The sequence below is a fragment of the Phyllostomus discolor genome, chromosome 3 (assembly GCF_004126475.2).
Source record: "Phyllostomus discolor isolate MPI-MPIP mPhyDis1 chromosome 3, mPhyDis1.pri.v3, whole genome shotgun sequence".
NCBI classification, from domain to species: Eukaryota; Metazoa; Chordata; class Mammalia; order Chiroptera; family Phyllostomidae; genus Phyllostomus; species Phyllostomus discolor.
Genome location: NC_040905.2, coordinates 151,108,164 through 151,130,448, shown reverse-complemented (window position 1 = coordinate 151,130,448; position 22,285 = coordinate 151,108,164). Strand labels below are relative to the sequence as shown.

General features: G+C 37.3%; 1 protein-coding gene and 1 long non-coding RNA gene across 2 annotated transcripts in view; both read left to right on the top strand.

The window, feature by feature from the left end:
• The window catches only part of CNTLN (centlein), a 307,559-nt gene that overhangs the window by 16,689 nt on the left and 268,585 nt on the right, over positions 1 to 22,285 (top strand).
• LOC118499658 lies at positions 1,685 to 18,413 on the top strand. The gene is made up of 3 exons (XR_004902164.1): positions 1,685 to 1,697; positions 4,020 to 4,023; positions 18,317 to 18,413. It is a non-coding gene; the product is annotated as an uncharacterized LOC118499658 (long non-coding RNA).

Below are 22,285 nucleotides of genomic sequence, written 5' to 3'. Positions count from 1 at the left end.
AAAATACATGAGCAAAAATGACAAATGAAAAGAGAAATAAAAAAATTAATTATAATAGTTGGAGACTTTAATAGCCCACAGTGATGGTTAATTTCATGTGCAAACTTGAAGGGTATTTTTGGATAATATTAACATTTAAACTGGTAAATTCTGAGTAAGCAGAATGCCATCCATAATGCAAGTGTGCCTCACCCAGTGAGTTGAAGGCCTCAACAGAACAAAAAGACTAGCCTCCCTGAACAAGTAATTTTTCTTCAGATTTGATCTGCACTGTCAGCTCCCCTGGGTCTAGAATGTGACAGCCCAACTGCAGATATGAACTTATCAGTCTCCATAATCAAGTAAGAAAAGTCTTTAAAGAGAGAGACACATAACACACAGACACACATATATATAATCACACACATCCTTTTGGTTCTGTGTTTTGCAGAATCCTGACTAATACACCCACTTTCAATAATGGATACAACAACTAGAAAGATCAACCAGGAAATACAAGACCTGAATAGCACTGTAAACAAATTAGAACTAATAGATATCAGAATATTTCACCCCAGAACAACAGATCATATATATGTATACTTCTCAAGTTTACACGGAACATTCCCAGAATAGTTCATATGTTACAACTTAAAAAAATGAAATGTTAATAAATGTAAAAAGATAGGAATAACACAAAGGATATTCTCTGAATACAATGGAATAAAATTGGAAATCAAATGGAAACAATGGGAAACTCACTCCTAAAGTGGGAAACAACACGCTCCTAAATAAACAATCAAAGAGGAAAACAAGGTAAAATCAGAAAGTATTCTGAGATGAGGGAAATGAAGACACAATATATTAAAATGTATGGGTTGTAACTAAACCAGTGCTTTAAGGAAAGTTTATAGCTATAAATACCTATATTACAGAAGAAGAAAGGTCTGAAGTCAATAATCTAATGTTCCAACATAATACAGAGAAAAAACATAAGAGCAAATTAAGTCTAAAGCAAGCAGAAGGAAGGAATTACAAAGAACAGAGAAGAAATTGATGAAATAAAGAATAGAAAAACAATAGAGAAAATAAATGACAACAAAAGCTGGTTCCTTGAAAACATAAAAAAAACTGACAAATCTTTAGCTAAATTAACCACAGTGAAAATAGAGAAGCCTCATATTACCAGAATTAGGAATTTAAAAGTGTACATTACTAACAACCTAATAAAAACAAAAAGGATAACAAACAAATATATGAAAAATTGTACATCAGCACATTAGGTAACTTAAAAGACATGGACAACTTTCTACAAAGACACAACTGACTCAAGAGAAAATAGAAAACCTGAATCAACAAGTGATTTCAATTAATAATAAAACAAATTCCTACAAAGAAAGCCCAGGACTGAATGAGTTCACCACTGAATTCTACCAAATACTTAAAAAAGAATTAATACCAATACTTCAAACACTGTTATTCTTCCAAAATATAGAAGTGAATACTTTTCAACCCATATTATAAGGCAAATATAAACCCTGACTAAAAAAAAAGGCATCACAAAGAAAAAAACTACAGACTAATTCCTCTTTAAAGAGAGTTAAAAATTCTCACCAAAATATTAACAAAACAAATCCAGCAACATATTAAGAGAATTATACATCATGACCAAGTAGGATTTATCCCAGGAATGCAAGGTTGGTTTAACATCTAAAAATGTCAATTAATGTGGCATATCATATCAACAGACTAGAAAACAAAAATCACAAGATCATCTTAACAGACACAGAAAATATAATTAACAAAATTAAACAACCTTTTATAATAAAAACACTTAAACTAGGAACAGAAGGAACTTTCTAAACCAAGCATAGTACTGAAGTACTTTCTCTTTCTCATGTTCCTTAGTGCAAGAATGCTTTGTTCAGGCGTCAGTTATAATGCTATTGACCAATAGAAATGGTCAATAGAAATGAATCAACAATATGTTCAGTTGGATAAGATACCTTTAAATATAAACACACAAAAAAGTAATACGTTAATCAGTTAACAAAAATGCTGTGACCAGAATCTCAGAAGAACCTAATGTTTTATTTAACACATGAGCAATTGTTAAGTGTTTGCTAAACTGGTGTTCGCAATGACTTTATAGAAAATAACTGCTGTGAATAACACTAATTGACTCTAAACACTAATGTAACTGGGTAAAATAACATGTCTTAGATTTGCTTCAAAATAATCCATTGGTGGCAGAGGGAACAGAGGAGCAGAAGGGAAGAGAAGAATATAGATGAAACAAGACTAGTCATATGTTGCTAATTTTTAAAACATGGGAATTCATTAATGCATTTTCTCTGCCTTTGCAACTAATTAAAATTTGCTTCAACAAAAAGTAAAACACACACATACAAACATACATAAAGATATCTCACCAAAACACAAGGACATACAATAAAGTACAAGAGGTCTGAAAAATAAACTATGAGTAAGGGCAGAATTTCTCAACACAGTACTAATGGCATTTGGAGCAGTATAATTCTTTAATTGAGCAGGATTATCCTATCATTTCAGGATGTTTAGCAATCCCAGCCTTCGTCCACTATGTCAGTAGCACCCATGATGCAGGCAAAGCTTTATTCACTAGGCCATTCATCACAGCATCATTCTACATTTTTTAAAAATAAAATAACCTTAATGTATAATAGGAAGACACTGGTTAAATATAAATATGGTACATCACAATAATTGAACACATTGTAACACCTAAAACTACTATACTTTCTCTTGAAGAGGATGAACTGACAACATAACAATGACATCCACAATAACAATGCCTTGAATAAATTCCTATGAGTGTGTATAACAGGAAAGGGGGTTCAAATGAACCTTAAATTTAGCAAACATCTAAAAAACAAAAGAATGGGCTCAGAGACAGACCCAGAGAAGAGAAATCATAATCCAAAACCTAAATAGTGTCTATAGTGGAAAAGGAAGCTGTTAATTTTGAAAGAAACTCAGAGAGGCTCTAAGTACCCAGTTAGTAACAGTAAGAAGAGAGCAGAAGCACCCAGACAGCAGAAGCACCCAGGAATCAAGATGACTAATATAAGGAACCATTTACCAGAAAGTTGGGCTTCCCACTCATCCACATTCAGAATAGCTAACTGCAGCATTTGCCTACAGCAAATGGCTGAAGACAACTTTCAAAACCACTTGCCTGATGACAGTTATCAGTAGATTTAGAAAGCAACTGGTCCGAAATCATAAGCCACATGGCCTAGGGAAGAATGCCTTCAACCATTATACCAAGGTCTGAACACAGACATTCTTTATGACTAAAAAAAAATGCAGAAGAAAAGGAATATTAGAAATTTCAGTGGTAAAAAATATTTTCAAGGAAGACCAAGACACAAATACAGGGTCTGGCACAAATAATTCACCCTTTTTACTACAAAATCTTTTACTACAAAATCATAAGCATGTAATTCTGTAATATAACAATATCTCACTCAAGAACACCATATGACATTTTAGGTGAAATGTTCAAATTAAAACTATAAATTATTACACCCATATTATTACCCTACCAACCACACTCAAGCAGGTGTTACTTCTGCTGGACCCTGTATTACACAGACTTAAGTGTGGCATACTTTGGGCAATTAATAGATATACAAAAAGATAGTTTATTTGATAATGAGAGTATTCTTCTTTGACAGATGTAGACTGAATGACACAACACTGTCCCTTATCAACAGGTCCAAACATACTACAGGGTTGTTTAAGAAATATTTACATAATTATGCTAAGTGAAATAAGCCAGACAGTGAGGGACAAATACCACATGATTTCATCTGTAACTGGAAACTAATTAACAAAACAAAGCAAGCAAAATATAACCAGAGACATTGACATTAAGAACAAACTGACAGTAACCAGAGGGGAGGTGGGAGGGGATAATGGGGAAAGAGGGGAAGGGTTTTCAAGAACAACTGTAAAGGACACATGGACAAAACCAAATGGGGATGGAAGCAAGGGAGGGAGGTGGGGATGACTGGGGTGTGGGGGGGGAGTGGTGTGGGGTAAATGCAGACAACTGTACTTGAACAACAATAAAATAATTTTGATATATTTACATAATGATAAAATTATAAATGCCACTTGTAAGTTTCTAATTTCAACAGTCAACTCAAATTCCAATGTCTCATAGTGTGATTTATGAACTACAGCAGAATTACCTGGAAAGCTTATTTTAAAAAGACTTCCAAACCTCATCTGCTAAAAAACAGAGTAGATAGACTGTGGTCACATCTTATCTCAAGGATGACTGAGGAAGTTACAAGGGTACTTCAACAAAAGACTTAATTCTGATTATCAAAAGGAAGAAAATGAATTAGAATACAAGCAACTTGAGGAGAAACTGATTGCACTATTTTAAGAGTTTACAATAATCAAGGATAGTAAACTTAAACATAGGTATATATCACATATGTACCTATGATTTTTTAATATATTCTATTGATTATGCTATTATGGTTGTCCCATTTTCCCCCCTTCATTACCCTCTCTTTTACACACCCTTTCCCACCCACATTCCCCCCCTTTAGTTCATGTCCATGTATTATAAGTTGTTTAGCTTCTACATTTCCCATAATATTTTTAACCTCCCCCTGTCTATTTTCTACCTACCATCTATGCTACTTATTCTCTCTGTACCTTTTCCCTCTCTCTCCTCCTCCCACTCCCCTGCTGATAATGTTCCATGTGATCTCCCTTTCTGTGGTTCTGTTCTGTTCTAGTTGTTTGCTTGGTTTGGTTTTGGTTTTGTTTTAGGTGTGGTTGTTAATAATTGTGAGTTTGCTGTCATTTTACTGTTCATATTTTTTATCTTCTTTTTCTTAGAGAAGTCCCTTTAACATTTCATATAATAAGGGCTTGGTGATGATGAACTCCTTTAATTTGACCTCATCTGAGAAGGACTTTATCTGCCCTTCCATTCTAAATGAAAGCTTTGCTGGATACAGTAGTCTGGGATGTAGGTCCTTGCCTTCCATGACTTGGAATACGTCTTTCCAGCCCCTTCTTGCCTGCAAGGTCTCCCTTGAGAAATCAGCTGACAGTCTGATGGGAATTCCTTTGTAGGTAACTGTCTCCTTATCTCTTGCTGCTTCTAGGATTCTCTCCTTCATTTTAATCATGGGTAATGTGATTATGATGTGCCTTGGTGTGTTCCTCCTTGGGTCCAACTTCTTTGGAACTCTGTGAGCTTCCTGGACTTCCTGGAAGTCTATTTCCTTTGCCAGATTGGGGAAATTCTCCTTTGTTATTTGTTCAAATAACGTTTCCACTTGTTGCTCTTTCTCTTCCCCTTCTTGTACCCCTATAATTCAGATGTTGGAATGTTTAAAGATGTCCTGGAAGTTCCTAAGCCTCTCCTCATTTTTTTTGAATTCTTGTTTCTTCATTCCTTTCTGATTGGATATTTCTTTCTTCCTTCTGGTCCACTCCATTGATTTGAGACCCAGTTTTCTTCCCATCACTATTGGTTCCCTGTGCATTTTCCTTTATTTCACGTAGCATAGCCCTCATTTTTTCATCTAATTTGTGACCAAAGTCAACCAATTCTGTGAGCATCCTGATCACCAGTGCTTTGAACTGTGCATCTGATAGGTTGGCTATGTCTTCATCACTTAGTTGTTTTTTTTTTCTGAAGCTTTGATGTGTTCTTTTGTTTGGACCTTTTTTTTTTGTTTTGATGCACCTGTTATGTATGAGGGGTGGAGCTTTAGATGTTCACCAGGGCGGGGCAACCCATGTCACAGGGTGGTGATGCTGCATGTGAGGGAGGGGTTGGAGAGGAAACAACGGCACTTGCTCCACTCTCTGTTGGATTTGAGTCCCTTCTGCCACTTCCCCCAAGCAAACTGGGTCTTTGTGGTGCTGATTCCCGTGTGGGTGGGCCTGTGTATGATCTAGGACCCTGTGGGTCTCTCCAATGAACTCTCCTGTGAGGCTGGGAGTCTCTCCTGGCACCTTAATCCCCATAGGTGTTTTCAATTGGTGTTTTGAGGCTTTATTTCCCTGTGCTGGGACCCTGGGTTGTGCAGTCTGTCCCACTCCCCAGTTGTGCCTGGTTTATCTGTGCATGAATATGATACCACTTGTCCGCCAGCTGCCACCTTGCTCATCAGCTGCAGCCTTGCGGGCTGTGCCTGTTCCACAATCAGCTGCCTCGCGTGGTCCACTAGCCACCACCTTGCCACAAGTCCTCTCCACCCTAGCTGCCCCACTCCTCCCCTCCTGCCAGTCTGTATGAATGTTTTTCTTCAACTCCTTGGTTGTGGGACTTCCCTAGAGTTCGATTTTCTGTCAGTTCTGTTTTTTTTTTTTTTTTTTTAATTGTTGTCTTTCTTTCGGTTGTGGGAGGAAGCACAGTGTCTACCTATGCCTCCATCTTGGCTGGAAGTGTTATTTATTTTCTTATCCATTCAGCTACTCTGTGTAATTTGAGTGGAGCATTTAAGCTATTTACATTTAAAATGGTTATTGATAGGTACCTATTTATTGCCATTTTATTCTTTATAAGTATGTTCCTCTTTTTTTCTTTATTCTTCTTAAAGAAGTCCCTTTAACATTTCTTGTAAAACTGATGTTTTTGTAGTGAACTCCTTTAGCTTTTTCTTATCTGGGAAGCTCTTTATTTCTCCTTTAATTTTAAATGATAGCCTTGCTGGGTAGAGTAGTATTGGGTGTAGGTTCTTGGTTTTCATCACTTTGAATATTTCATGCCAATCCTGTCTGGCCTGAAATGTTTCTGTTAAGAAAGCTGTCAGTCTTATGGGAGCTCTCTTGTAAGTAAAATTAACTGTCTTTTCCCTCGCTGCTTTTAAGATTCTCTCTTTGTCTTTAACCTTTGCCATTTTAATCGTGATATGTCTTGTTGTGGGCCTATTTTTGGTTCATCTCGTTTGGGACTCTGTGTACTTACTAGGCTTTTGCATCTGTTTCCTTTACCACATTAGGGAAGTTTCCATTTATTATTTCTTCAAATAGGTTCTTAATCCCTTGCTCTCTTCTCTTTCTGGTACCCTTATGATGCAGATGTTGTTACGTTTCATGTTGTCCCAGAGGTCCCTTAAACTGTCTTCATTTTTAAAAGTTATATTTTTCTTTTTGCTGCTCTAATTGGGTGTTTTCTCCTCCCTTTTATTCCAAACCACTAATTTGGTCATCTGTTTCACGTAGTCTGCTGTTGATTCCTCCTATTGTATTCATTTCCGATATTCTTCATTTCTGACTAGTTCTTCTTTATTGTTGTTGTGTCCTTTTATATGTTACTATTTCTTTAAGTTCTCACTGAGTTTATACATTCTTCCCTTAAGTTCCTTTAGTGTCCCTTATAACCATTGTTCGGAACTCTACATGTCATAGATTGCTTGCCTCCATTTCATTTAGTTCTTTTTCTGTGGCTTTCTCCTGTTCTTTCATTTGGGGCATGTTTCTTTGTCTCCTCATTTTGGCTTCCTCTCTGTATTTGTTTCTGTTTATTAGGTAGATCTGCTATGGCTCCTAGTCTTGTTATGGTGGGCTTCTGTAGTAGGTGTCTTGTGGGGCTCAGTGATGCAGTCTCCCTGATCACCTGAGGTAGGTGCTCCAGGAATATTCTTTGTGTGGGTTATGCGAACTCTCCTGTTGTAGTTGAGTCTTGATTGCTGTTGGTCTGTCTGTGGGTGAGATTGCTCCTCTGGCTGGCTGACTCTGAGGATCGACCCTGACCACACTGTATGAGCTGCTGTGGAGGGGCTAAATCCATAAAATGAAATTTGCTCCAGCAGAGTCTGGTGCCTGCTTAGGTCTCTCTTTGGATGTACCACTTGTGGAACTAATTGGGTTGTGCTTTGATATAGTCCGAATCCTGCCACTGAGTGTAGTGGTTCTGGGGCCTCTTGGGCAGAACTCTGATATAGGTCAATGTCAGGTACTGCTTGTGTCTGGCCATGGACAACCTGTTTGGAGGAATAAATGTGGCAGCCTCTGTTGGGCCTGTGTGTACATGGGAGGGGCCAAACTGTGCACCATTGTCAGTTTTTACCAGCACCAAGCCCATGGGCAGATCAGCAAAAGGCCAAAGGCACCACAAGATCTGTCTCTGCTTGCTTCTACCTGCTGACTGCCTGTTAGGCTCAGTCACTAAAAGAGTCTCTGGTGGAACACCAGTGGTGTGAGGTAAGTTCTCATGAGTTACCAGGTAGGGGCAAGTGGTGTTCACCAGACTGATACAGATTCAGATTTGGTGCCAGTGCTGAGTCTGAGGCCACTCAGTAAAAGTCTAAGGCCAGCTGCCACTTGCTGGGTACCTACAGTGGTTTTGTGGTGGTGTATGGTTTTAGGAAGTAATCAGGGTAAGGCCAGTAGAGTTTATCAGGCCCAAATAGGCCAAGATTTGGCTGTATGAATGGAGGTATTTGCACAGGAATTGTGGTACATGTTGGGTGGGTAAGAATAAAATGTCCCCCCTGTCCTAGAGCCATAGAACTCTCCCTGAATCAGTGTAGACCTCCTAGAGAGTTTTCCAAGAGTCTGCATAATGGGCCCAGGCTGGCCTTAGCCAGATGACAATATTGCAGAGTGTGACCTTGGTAGAGAAGGGCCACCAGGAGTCAGGAGGGTGAGACTAGTGGATCTCCCATGGGAGGCTGTCACTTCTCTGGCATGTGGTTGGGGGAGGGAAATTGGTCCCTGCCTGAGAGACACACAACCCATTCCCTGACAACCCCTGAGTTTGCCCTCAAGAACCCTCCAAGAATATCTACACCACAGATCCAGGCAGCTGACCCCTCTGCAGAGCATGAGCTCAATAGGGCAGCATGACAGGAATCAGGAAGATGGGGCTAATACATTCTTCCAGGCTGATGCAGAATGGAGGGGAGTGCTTGACCTAGGAAAGATGGTGTCCATGGGCAGTGTGGGAGAAGAACATAGTACAGGGGTGCCAGTGACTGGCCCTTCAGTTCTCTGCCTGGAGCCAACAACCTAGTCTGTCCTCCTATGATTCTACTCCACTCTGATCTTCCCTCCTGCTAGAGCCCGGGATGAATGGCCAAGAAGATTTTGTGCACTGATTCTTTAAGAGAGTACTTGGGTTTCTAGAAGACTCCTGTCTCTCCTTGGTGGACAAAATTCCCACTGACATTTATAGCCAAATGTTATGTTGGCTCCTCACTTGGCTCTGTTGCTCCATCTTGGGAGCTTGACATGTACTTGAGACCCTGTGCTCCTCTGGGAGGACCTTTGCAGCTAAGATCCTGCTGGATTCTCAACCACTGCACCTGGGTGCAGCACCAGCCCTTTTCATGTCTCTGCCCTTCCTGCCAGTCTTGATGTGGATTGTTTTATAAATCCTTGGTTAGAAGACTTCTGTTCACCTAGTTTTTAGTTGGTTATTCAGGTTGATTGTTCTATAATTTAGTTGTAATTCCAGTTTGGAACTGGGAGGAGATAAGTGTAACTTTTACCTACTTCAGCCATTTTTGATCCCTCCAAAACACATTTTGGATATATTATTTGTTTATTAGTCCTGCATATAGTTTTTCCTTGCTGTTATATATAAATTCTCAGTTCAGAATGTTATTAATGTCATAAAAGTACAACCACTATATTTTATCTTTGAATGCATAGGAAACATTGCAACTTTAGTAGAAAGGAATGATAAACATTGAAAAACAGTAATATGGAGTTTCATAGAATATCAATACATTAGGTACTTGAATTGTTCAGCCTTACTTTGGATTACTAAAGATGTGTTATAGCCACAGACATTTCTAATCATGTGGGGTAAAGCTCTCCTCATTTTGGTTTCAATGGATTGAATGACTTCTCACAGTGATTATTGATTTTTTATTAGGCCAGAGAATGTTATCTAGATTATTATGTAGATTTCTGGTTTGTGTAGTATCTTGAGATAATAATGCATTTGTTTTATTATCATGATAAGTATACCCTTCCCCCACTTTCTGTATTATTCTTGCAGTCAGAGCAAGGTAAAGCATATTTAAGTTGATATTAATTGTCTTTTTGTTATTAAATATCAACATGCAAATTGTATGGAGACCTCTTATGCTCATGTGGGTCTATAGCTTCTTGAATACTGGTTTAACAATATGAATATTTCATTATAATTATTTATATGTGTCAGGAGTTTGCCTTTCCTATTGAACAATTATAAGGATAAAGGCCATATTATACATGTTTTCCATAGTGCTTAACACTCTCCTTCATTTAGTGCACAAAGGCACTGAGTAAATGAATGAATGCATAAGCAAGTGAATGATATCAAAATACAAGGGAGTGGAAACTACTGTCTTGAACATAAGAATAAATAAGCATATTTATAATTTAAGAAGCTAAGGATAGTGAATAGTAACAGAAAAATGGACCTTAGAGGAGAGAGGCCATGCAGAAGGAAACAAAGAAAACTCCTATGATAAATATCTTAAAGTAGGTAAGAGGTTTTTTATGTATGAAACATGACCAGGAAGGAAAGGATTAGAAAAAGTATATGGAAATTAAATATGATTATTAAAGTAAGGAAGTAACTAGAGAGGGGGAAAGTAAAGTCTTCCAAAAATAGGGACAAAGAAGTTGTAAATAGAAACAAAAAGAAAAAAAAAACACTTTTGACAATCAATCTAGGTGGTCTAATAGTGATTACTAGGAATTTTAGAAGTAGAGAATAGAGAAATGGACATTATTAAAGATATAATTCAAAAAATTTCTCAGACTTCAAGGAGCATGCATTTTCAGGTTGAAATGCTTTGACCATATAGGCTCACTGATACAGACTACTAATATGAAAAAGTTTTTGCAGTTCTCTTTGGGAATGCCGAAGTTAGTGATAAGTAAATAAAAATCTGAGCAAATAAGGTGATACAATTTTTACTTTTCTTTAAAGAAGGAAGAAGAGTTTTAGGATTTCTCTTCATCTCATTAATTAACACAACCACTAAATCATCACTGTCTTGTAAGATTTTAAGGGCGATGTTATATTGAACATGAGGAGAATGTGAGCCTAATTCCTTTAAAATTTGCCATTCCAGAGAGTCCACTTCTTAAAAATCCTTTTCAATGTCCTGTTTTTCATTTCCTCAGTTACTGCATGTTACCTTTTACATCAGAGATTAGAGGAGGGGTTTATACTGATTTTCCTTGAGATCCCCATACAGTTCAAGAGCCCTAGAGTTCAGCGTAAGTTTCTCTTTCTCTTGGTGGCGCTATATTTAATGGTAGAAGTAAGTAATGAGGATAAGGCTATTAAAGGCTTGATAGAATGTGAAAGGAAAAATGTACCAAATACATTTAGAGGGGCACTAGCAAGTGAGGAAGAATTGTTTTTTGCTTGTCTTTAACAGTTGGTAATAATTGAAAAATTCTCCAGTGAGATGCCATATGCAAGGAGGAATCCCAGAACACCAAGATTTATATCCTGGAGGGCAGTCCCCTTGTAGTACAGGCTTTTGCCACTAGGTTAGTGTTCTAAGAATCCGTCTGTATCCTTGTGCAATCTGGCATTGTTGCGAGAGACTACTTTTGGCTTCAGTGAATTTTTTTGAAGACTCTTTCAACATGTTTGCCCATTTCATGATGGATGATTTACAAGTGCACCTGCCCACATTGCACTGAGTGTTCAGTAGTTTTTGACCAAAAAAAGCGTGACTTCCATGCCCCACCTTCTCTATTCACCTTATCTTAATCTGAGCAACTTTTTTTTTCCCCTGGATGAAAAAGCCCTCAAAGGAAAATGTTTTGCCAGTGTGGAAGAGGTGAAACAAAAAATGGTAGAAACATTAAAAAGCATCACAATGGATGAGCTCACAAACTGTTTTGAGCAGTGGAAAAATGTCTTGATAGGTGTATTGCATCAAATGGAGAGTGCCTTGAAGGTGACTGAAGTTTAAACATGTAAGAATAAATACACAATTTTTTATAAATAAATTCCTTTGCTTTGGGTCCCCCCGTATGTATTAACAGTGACATTAATTTAGTCATTGAATACTAAGTGACATTTATTAACTCTAGAAGAAACAATTTACATATGAAAGGAAATCCAATCATAATACACTATATACGCAGTTGTGAACAATAATTATTATGTATGATTAGTAATCTAAATGATTAGTATTGATGGAACCAAAAAGTAAGATAACTAAGGATCAGTCTGCATATCTCCCTTTCCCAGAGATGTTAGACTGTTTTGGAAAAATGGTAGAATGGGGATTCCTGGTGAGTGTGCAGGTACTCCACGGTCATCTTTACTTTACAAATAAAAAGCAATATAAAGCAGTTTGGCAAGGGTACAAATGTTTGACTCTTGGAGAATAACCCTTATCACTGAGTGATGAGGAACACTTTGGTGTGATGGGAGGCAAGGAGACACTAGAAAAATTGTATACATTTCTTGCTGTCTAAATATTCACTTCATGAGTACAGATAGTAGCAGCTTGGATAATGAGATATATTGAGTTATTGAAATTTATTTGGTTCTTGTATTTTGGATAGCAAGTAGCAAAGTTCAGATAGAAAGGGATACTAGCCCTATCACACACAAAATAAAATATATCCAAATCTGTTACCATGAGCATTGGATTCAAAGGATATGTCTTGGAAGGAGATGGGTAAGAAGTAAAAAATTATGTCATAAATTCAAAATTCAAGAAATAACATAAAGGAGAAGTAACATCTAGATGGTAGAATACAAAGCCCTAGCCCTTGTTCCCCCACAGAAACACTGACTTTATATATAGACCAACATATCTTCATGAGAAGTCTAGATTATGAATTAAGTTGCAGTACAAGATGAGCACAAAACTAAGAACAGTGTACTAAAACAGTTTAGGAGAAATTGTACTTTACCTGCATCAGCCCCTCCCCAAGTAGGTGAAGCTTAGCACCAAGAGGTTTTCTGAGCCCATGACTTTTTCCTTGGGGTAGGTAGAGATGGCAAAGAGGTAGGGAAAGTCCATGTAACATCCATGACCTTTGGTATACTTGCTGAGGGGTTAGACTCTGTCTCATCTCTGAGTGCCAGTAGAACCTGTATATTTCAAATGCCTGTGGTAGCTAAGAACAAAGGAAGAGGGGCAGCAGCTTGTTGTTGCCTCAAGCCTGTGGGTTTGGGAGTAGGCACAGAAACTGGGGCTTCTCTACCAGAAAGCCAGGAGACTAATGAAGCATCTCTTCAAAGTCTTGGCCTTTCATTGTGCTGCGGGAGGGGCCAGTTTCTGTCTAACCTCACCAGGAGTGCTAATGAAACTGGCATACCTTGATGGGGGCAACTAAAAACAAAGGAAAAGTTGTTGGTTGTTTGTTGTTTGAGAGGCTCCCAGAATCTCTAGCAGGGCTTATTGATGAAGGTCTTTTCCTCTCAAAGCCAATTCATAAAGCCTGAGAGAGGTGGATACTTTTCAAATGTACAGACATCAACACAAAGTTATAAGGAACATGAAGAATCAGGTAAACATTAAACAAAAAATAAAAATTAAAGGAACAAAATAAATTTGTAGTAACCTACCCTAAATAAATGGATATTTCTGAATTGCCTGACAATTCCAAATAGTTATCCTTAAGATCACTGAGTTACAAGATAACATAGATAACCAAGTAAAGGAAATCAGGAAAAAAAAGTACATAAAGAACCTATCAACAAAGAGAGACTGTAAATAAAACTAAACACATCTCAGAGCTGAAAAATAGAATAACTGGAAAACTTAGTAGAGAGGTTCAATAGCAGGTTTTATTAAGCAGATGAAAGAATAAGCCAATTTGAAGACAAGCCATTTGGAATTATTTAGTGAGCAGAGCCAAAATAATAAAGAATGAAAAAGAGCAAATAAAGTTTAAGGGGCAACATTAATGACTAATATACATGAGAGGAATCCTAGAAGGGAAAGAAAGAGAGAAAGGTGCAGAAAATTTAAAGAAATCATGGTTTAAAACTTCCCAAACTGGGCAGGTAAATCAACATCCAAATTGTTGAAGTTTAAAGGACTCTAAATAGAATAAATCTACAGAATTCTACACAGAGAAAAAGTATAATGAAATTGTCAAAACTCAAAGTTAAAGAGAGAATTTTGAAAGCAGCAAGAGGAAAGTGACTAGTTATATACAAGAGAGTCCCCATAAGACTCTTATTAGTTTTCTAAGCATAAACCTTACAAGCTTATAGGCAGTGGGGTGATATATTCAAAATTCTGAAAGGAAAACACCTGCCAACCTAGATTACTATACCTGTAAAACTAGCCTTCAAAAGTGAAGAAGATATAAAGACTTTCTCATGTCTTTATATCAAAAAGCTAAGAGAAATTCATCACCACTAGAACTGCCTTACAAGAAATACTAGAGGAGCTTTGTCTGGTGTGGCTCAGTGGGTTGGGCATTGTCCCAAAAACCAAAATGTTGCCGGTTTGATTCCTAGTCAGGTCACATGCCTGGGTTGTGGGCCAGGTCCCTAGTTGCGGGCATGCAAGAGGCAACTGATCAGTGTTTCTCTCCCTCTTTTTCTCCCTTCTCATCTCTCCAATAGAAAAAAAAATCTTAAAAAAGAAATGCTAAAGAAAGTTCTTCAAGTTGAATATAAAGGCTGCTAAAAAGCAACATGAAAACATATAATAGTATAAAATTCAGTGCTAAGGTAAATATATGGACAAATAGAAAATATTGTAATACTGTATTGGTGGTGTATAAGTCACCTAATCTGGTGTATGTTAAAAGACAAAAGTCTTAAAACTATAACTGCAAAAATGTGTTTACAGATATACAATATTAAAAAACATAATGTGACATCAGTAACACATAGTGTGAATGAGAAGTAAATGCAGTTTTTGTATGTGATTTAAGTTGTTAATAAGCTTATGATACATTGTTATCACTTAAGATGTTTTATGTCTGATTCCTGGTAATCACAAAGAAAATGTGTATAGAAATAGACAAAAGAAGAAGAGAAAGGAATTAAACCATATTACTACAAAAAGTCAACAATTACAAAGAAAGGTAGCAAGAGAAGAAAAGAGGGACAAAGAATTATAAGAAAAACAGAAAACAGTTTTTTTAAAAAATGGCAATAATATAATATATCCTTACTTATCAGCAGTTACTTTAAATGCAAGTACATTAAGCTCTCCGATCAAAAGACCTAGAATTGCTGAATGAATAAACCTATATCAGACCAAATAGACTTTGTCAAAATTGTCACAAGAGACAAGGTCATTATGTGATGAATCCGTTCATCAGGAAGATATGGTAATAATAACAATATATGCCTTTAACAACTGATCACCTAAATATATAAGCAATACATTGACAGATATGAAAAAAATATAGAGAGAGCAATATAATAATAGGAGTCTTTAATACCCTACTTTCAACAATGGCCCAATATGTAGGATCAGTGGACATGGACAGCAGTGTGGGCATTGACTATGGAAATGGGGGGTGGGCTCAGTGGAGGAGGGTTAAGGGGGAAAATTGCAACAACATAATAGTATGAACAGTAAAACATTAAAATAAAAATGGTTAGGATATCTAGATAGAACATCAATAAAGAAACTGTGGACTTTGACAGCACTTTGACAGCAATATTCCATCAAACAGCAGCAGAATATTTATTCTTCTCATGTCTATGGAACATTTCCAGGAGAAAGTACTATGAAGATATATATACTAACAAATTTGACAACCTAGAAGAAATGTATAAATACCTAGAAAGAGACAACATACTGAGAGTGAATCATAGAGAATTAGAAGATCTGAAAAACCTGTAATGAAGTAAGAGATTGGATCAGTGATAAAAAGCCTCTCAACAAAGAAAATTGCAGGAGTGCATGGCTTCACTAGTGATATACTAACACTTAAAATTCTCCCCAAAATTTGAATATGAGGAAACAGATCTAAATTCATTTTATGAGGTTGGCATTACTTTGATATTAATGCCAGGAAAGCACTATAAGAAAACTTCAGACCAATATTCCTGATGTACGTAGATGGAAAAATACTCAACAAACCACCTGTAACCTGATTTCAGCACACTTTAATAGGATAATACACCATGATCAAGTTGGATTTATCTCTGAAATGCTAGCATGGTTCAACATAGGCAAATAAATAAATGTGATGCACCACAAAAACACAATTGATGCAGAAAAAGAATTTGACAAAATTCTACACTTTCTTGATAACATATATCAACCAACTAGGATAGCTGGAATTTACCTCAGTATCATAACGACCATCTATGAAAAACCCACAACTAACAAATCGTACTTAATGGTGAAAGTACAAACAACAAATGCAAAAATAGACACATGGGATTACTTCAAAATAAAAAGCTTCTGTGCAGCAAAGGGAAATGAATCAAAAGGTTGTTTACAGAATGGGAGAAAACATTTGCAGACCATATATCTGATAATAGATTAATATCCAAAATATATAAGGAACACATACAGTTCAACAGCAAAATAACACATTACTTGATTTACAAATGAACAAAGGACTTGAATAGACATTTCTCTAAAGAAGACATACAGATAGATGGCCAACATATTAAAAAATATGCTCATCATCACTAATAATGGGGAAAATTTACTTCGCAAGTACCATTAGGTATCATCCAATACCTGACAGGATGGCTAGTTTTTATAATAAAAAATAGAACTTCTTCAGCAAAAAAGAAGTGTTGGTAAGGACATGGAGAAATTGGAGCCTTTGAACACTGTTGGTGGGAATTTAAAATGGTACAGACATTATGGAAACTATGGAGAGTCCTCAAGAAGTTAGAAATAGAACTACCAGAAAGTTACTATGGCAAGATGGTGGTGTAGGTAAACGTGGCTTGCCTCCTCACACAACTACATCAAAATTACAACTAAACTCAGAATAACCATTATTCAGAAATGCCAGAAATCAAGTTGAATGTAGTCCTACAACTATGGAATTAAAAGAAACCACATTAAGACCAGTAGGAGAGGTAGAAGTATGAAATGGGCTGGTTCCACACCCATGTGTGGCAGTTAGAAACTGGGAGAGATATATTGGGAGCAAGGGGTCCCAGCCCCACACTAGGCCCCCCAGCCTGGGGTTCCAGTGCCAGTAAGGTAAGCCTAACTTCTGGCTGTAAAAACCAGGGGGCATAGAGTCTGTGGAAGATAGATACTTCTAGAGACCCAGGAAATTCCTCTTAAAGGGCCTGTGATAGACTTAGTTGGACTTACTCCCTCTGAGATCCAGTGCTGGGGCAGCAGCTTGAAAGGCACTTGAGACATAATGGGGAGGAACTGAAGTGTCTGGCATCAGGGCAAGAACTGGGGAGCAGCTCTCTCCCCAACAGAAGTGCTGGTAGAGGTTATTTTTTTTGATGAGCCCTACACCCACAGAGCCAGAAGGCAAGTGCTGTATCTGAAACTCCATACACCTGCTCACACAGTTTGTTCTGCCACATCCAACTTTCAGGCCCACCCGAGCTGTTTCTAGTGGCTTTTCCATATGAATGACTTGTCTTGGCTCATGCTTCAGATTTTCCTAAATTCTCTCAAAACAAGCAGCATCTGGCCTCAGTGAGCCCTGTGCCTCTCACTAAGTGGCCCCAGGCCTGGCACTAGCAGCAGCTGGCCTTGGTCCACACCTTGGCCTTACTCGGGCAGCTTCAAGACCTGCACAAGTAGCAGCCATCTGCAGACCTTTTTGTGGCTTTTGCCATGTGGCCCAGGGCAGAATGCAGGTGGTGACTGATGACTTTGGCCTATATCTCCTGAGAGGCCCCAGAGTCTGTGCATCCAGTGAATAGCTACAGACTATTTTGGACCAGCACCACTCAACTACCTCCATAAGCGGCACACTCAAGGGCTAGACTCAGTGGGTACGAGAGCCCTGCTGAAGTAAGTCCTGCTCTGTGGAGTGGACCCATGCAAGTTGATCCTCCAAGGTGGTAGGAGGTTGGTGGTCAGTGGTCACAGTGAGTCCTTGCAGCTGATAGGCCAGGTACATCCCTCCCATTGACCTGTCACCAGCAATTAAGGCTCAACTACAGGAAGAGGGTGTACACAGCCTACATGGTCGACTCACCTCAAGTACCCAGCTTAGATGATGGGGGAGGCTGTGCTACTGGACCCTACTGGACCCTACAGGACACCTACTACATTAGGCCACTCTACCAAACCAGAGAGTCATAGAAACTCTGCCTAATACATGGAAACAAACACTGGGAGGCTGCTGAATAAGGAGACAAAGAAACATGGCCCAGATGAAAGAACAGAACAAAACTCCAGAAAAAAAACTAAACAAAACATAGACAAGCAATCTACTGGATGCAGCGTTCAAAACACTGGTTATAAGGATGCTCATTGAACTTAGGGGAAGAGTAAATGAACTCAGAGAACTTCAACAGCATAAAAAGGACATCGACTATAAAAAAGAAATAATCAGAAATGAAGGATACACTAACAAATTAAGAACAATTTATAGGGAATCAACAGTAGAGTAGATGAAGTATAGAATCAAATCAGAGATTTGGAATATGAGAAAGCAAAAAACACCCAATCAGATCAGCATAAAGGTAAAAGAATTGAAAAAAATGAAGATAGTGTAAGGAATCTCTAGGGCAACTTCAAGTGTGCAAGCATTTGCATCATGGAGGTGCACAAAGGAGAAGAGAAAGAGCAAGAAATTGAAAACCTATTTGAAAAAATAATGAAAGAAAACTTCCCTAAATTGGTGAAGGAAATAAATATGCAAGCCCAGGAAGTGCGGGGGGTCCCAAACAAGATAAACCCAAAGAGGCCCACATCAAGACACATCATAATTAAAATGCAAAAGGTTAAAGACAAGGAGAGCATCTTAAAAGCAAGATAAAAGTAGTTTTCTACAAGAGAACTCACATAAGACTGATTTCTCAACAGAAACTTTGCAGGCTAGAAGGGACTGGCAAGAAATATTCAAAATGATGAAGAATAAGGACCTACAACCAAGATTACTCTACCCAGCAAAGCTGCCATTTAGAATAGGAGGACAGATAAAGAGCTTCCCAGACCTGTAAAAGTGAAAGAAGTTCATCACCACCAATCCAGTATTATATGAAGTGTTAAATGTTAAAGAAGAAAATAAAAATATTAACAAAAATGGCAATTAATATTTATCTATTAATAATTAAATCTAAAAAACAAAATAATCAAGAAAGTAGAACAGAAACTGAATCGTAGATGCAGAGAACATTTTGATGGTTGCCAGATGGGAGGGGTATTGGGAGGATGGGTGAAAAAGGTGAAGGGATTTAGAAATACAAATTGGTTGTTACAGAATAGTCATGGGGATATAGAGGACAACATAGAGAATGTAGCAGCCAAAGAATATATATACATGACCCATGGACATGGACAATGGTGTGAAGATTGCTTGAGGGGTTGGGTGGGGGCTAGGTAGAAGAGGGTAAAGGGAGAAAAATTGGGACAACTATAATAGCATAAACAATGAAGTATAATTTTTTAACTTTTATTTTTTATTGTTGTTCAGTTAACAGTTGTCCCTGTTCCCTCTCCCCATTACTCTCCCCTAAAATACAATTTAAATTGAAAAGTAAGAACAAGTTATAAAGTGCAAAAAAAGAAATAGAACTACCATATGATTCACTAATCCCACTTATAGGTATTATGTGTAAAGGAAATGAAATCACGATATTTAAGAGTTATCTGTACTCCATGTTCATTGTAGCTATAATCACTGTAGCCAAGATATGGTAACAGTGTAAATGCTTATTGATGGGTGAATGGATTAAAAAATGGAGTGTCCAACAACACTGGTGAGCCTGGAGGATATTATGCTAAGGGAAATAAGGCAGACACAGAAGGACAAATACAGCATGACTCCACTTATATGAAGTTATCTGAAATAGTCAAACTTCTAAAAACAGAGTGGATTTTTTTTTCAGAGTCTGTTGGAGGGGGGATATATAGGGTGTTTCTGTTCAGTGGGTACAAAGTCTTAGTTATTCAAGAAGCATAAGTTCTAGAGATCAGCTGTGATCTGTCATTAACAATAGTATATTGTGCATTTAAACTGTTTTAAGATGGTAGATCTCTGTTATATTTTCTTAATATAGTAAAAAATTATATGTAAAATATATGAGGAGAAACAAAAAAAAACAGTTCCTCATCTTATTAAAGGAATTTTAAAAACAACAAAAAATAGTGTGCATTTATATGACTTAAGGATGGCATTTATGGGTGGTGCTGCATACCTTTTTTTGTTATATCTTGTTATTATGTTTGAGTGAAAAAGTAACTTGTATACCTTGGCTAAAAATAAGAGATAAAAATATGTGACTATCCAATCTGATTCTAAATGTGTTGCTCTGTTAATCTTAAAGTTCTATATGTTATCATAGCAGATTTTTGACCTTTTATTATTTTGAAAACCGTAAGTTGTAATATGTACAATAAATCTTACAGTAACATTTATTAATCACAAATATTTTGCTGTATTTGTTTACCATTTATTTTGAAGACCTGTGTTTTTACTGTTTTGGTTTCTGTATTTGAAACCTGAGAGATTTAAGGCCTATTGGCAAGGATTATGAACAGAGATGTGGGATGTGGTGGGGTGGAGTGATCAATTCTGAGGTTCTGTGTTTCTAGTGAGGGTAATAGTTTTACCAGATGACCAGGTTAGTTCCACCCACACACTGTGAGGCCAGGGATTTATAAAAAAAAAAAAAAATTGCGCTCTCATAGTCTGGCATTCATTTTTTACATTTACTTTGAGAAGATTTAGAATTCTGAATAATCCTAAAACTGATAGAGTATAATGATAGTCTTGTAAATACTAGTATCCTTTTTGATTACTTCAGAGAATTCTGGGTACATCCTTTTGAATCACTAACTTGGCTCTGGCTCTGAGTATGTGACTTGAAAGGAAAGATTGAAGTACTTAGAGATTCTAATTTATGATTTTATCAGAAATAAAAGAGACTAGATTATTTATACATTTCTGGGGAGAGCTTAAAATACTACTTCTGACTTAAGTTTAAAGAGTAGAGCTGTTAAAATTCTTTGCCACTCCTCAGAGTTAGTTATACTGAAAGTCAAGTCTTCTGTTTCTTATATAGAAAAGTAGTGCTTCTGTTTCACTGTTATGTCGGAAGTTGCTAGTTAGCAGATACTGAATATTAGAATTTTAACATGGTTCCTTTCTACTGATTGGTTAATTTGGCATCAAATATTTGTTGACTGTTTGGGAGATGTCTAGCACTGTACCTGGAATCATGAAGAAAGCAAATACAGTTTTTTGGTGCTTCAATCAGGTGGTCAAACCATACTTATGCCTGCAATATAAGGAATTCCAATTTGATTTGAACATATTTCAAGTATAACTATGCCATTTCTGCAGACTTTTAAGAAGGTGCTAATGTTGTTATGGCAGAGACAGCTCACCTGCATTTCTATTGTTTCTGTTCTGGGCATACAGCTACACTGGCATTTCCCAGTTTCCTGGATTATGATAGTTCTGGCAAATGGATTGTGGGTGGAAATACAGTTGCTCCTTGCATTATGAGAGGTTATATTTCAATAAACCCATGAAAGTTGAAAATATTCTAAGGTCAAAATTACACTTAATATGCCTAACTTGCTGAACATCATAGCTTAACCTAGACTACCTTAAATGTGCTCAGAACACTTACATTAGTCTACAGTTGGGCAGTTACCTGGAATTTCATCTCAAGAGTAATTGCCTTTTTCTTCTCACCAGATGAAGAAGACATAGGTGGGCATTTTGTAGACCTCATGAGATATGACAACACAAAACATAATATCCAAGAAATGTGGGTAACACAGTATACTATAGAGCATTGGTTGTTTATCCTCATGATTGCATGACTGGTTGGGAGCTGTGGCTTACTGCCACAGCGTAGCATCATGAGAGTATCGTACTATATATGTACTGCCCAGGAAAAGATAAAAATTCAAAGTTTGAAGTAGTTTCTAGTGAGTGTGTATTACTCTTGCACCATCATTAAGTCAAAATATAGTAAGCAGGGACTGCTAGTAATGTATAATACCTTTAGGCTGGCACATGATAGGTATTTTTTAGGCAGGCACTCTTCTTTCTGCCACCTCTCGTGTGCCATAAGCTGAATGTCTGAAAATTCTAGGGACTTAGAGGATCACGAGAAGTAAGAAGCTTGTGTCTCCGAGTGACTTAATAGAGCAGAACGCTCTCCCTCTCCCACCCATTCTTAACTTTATCAGACTATGATGTGAGTGAGAAA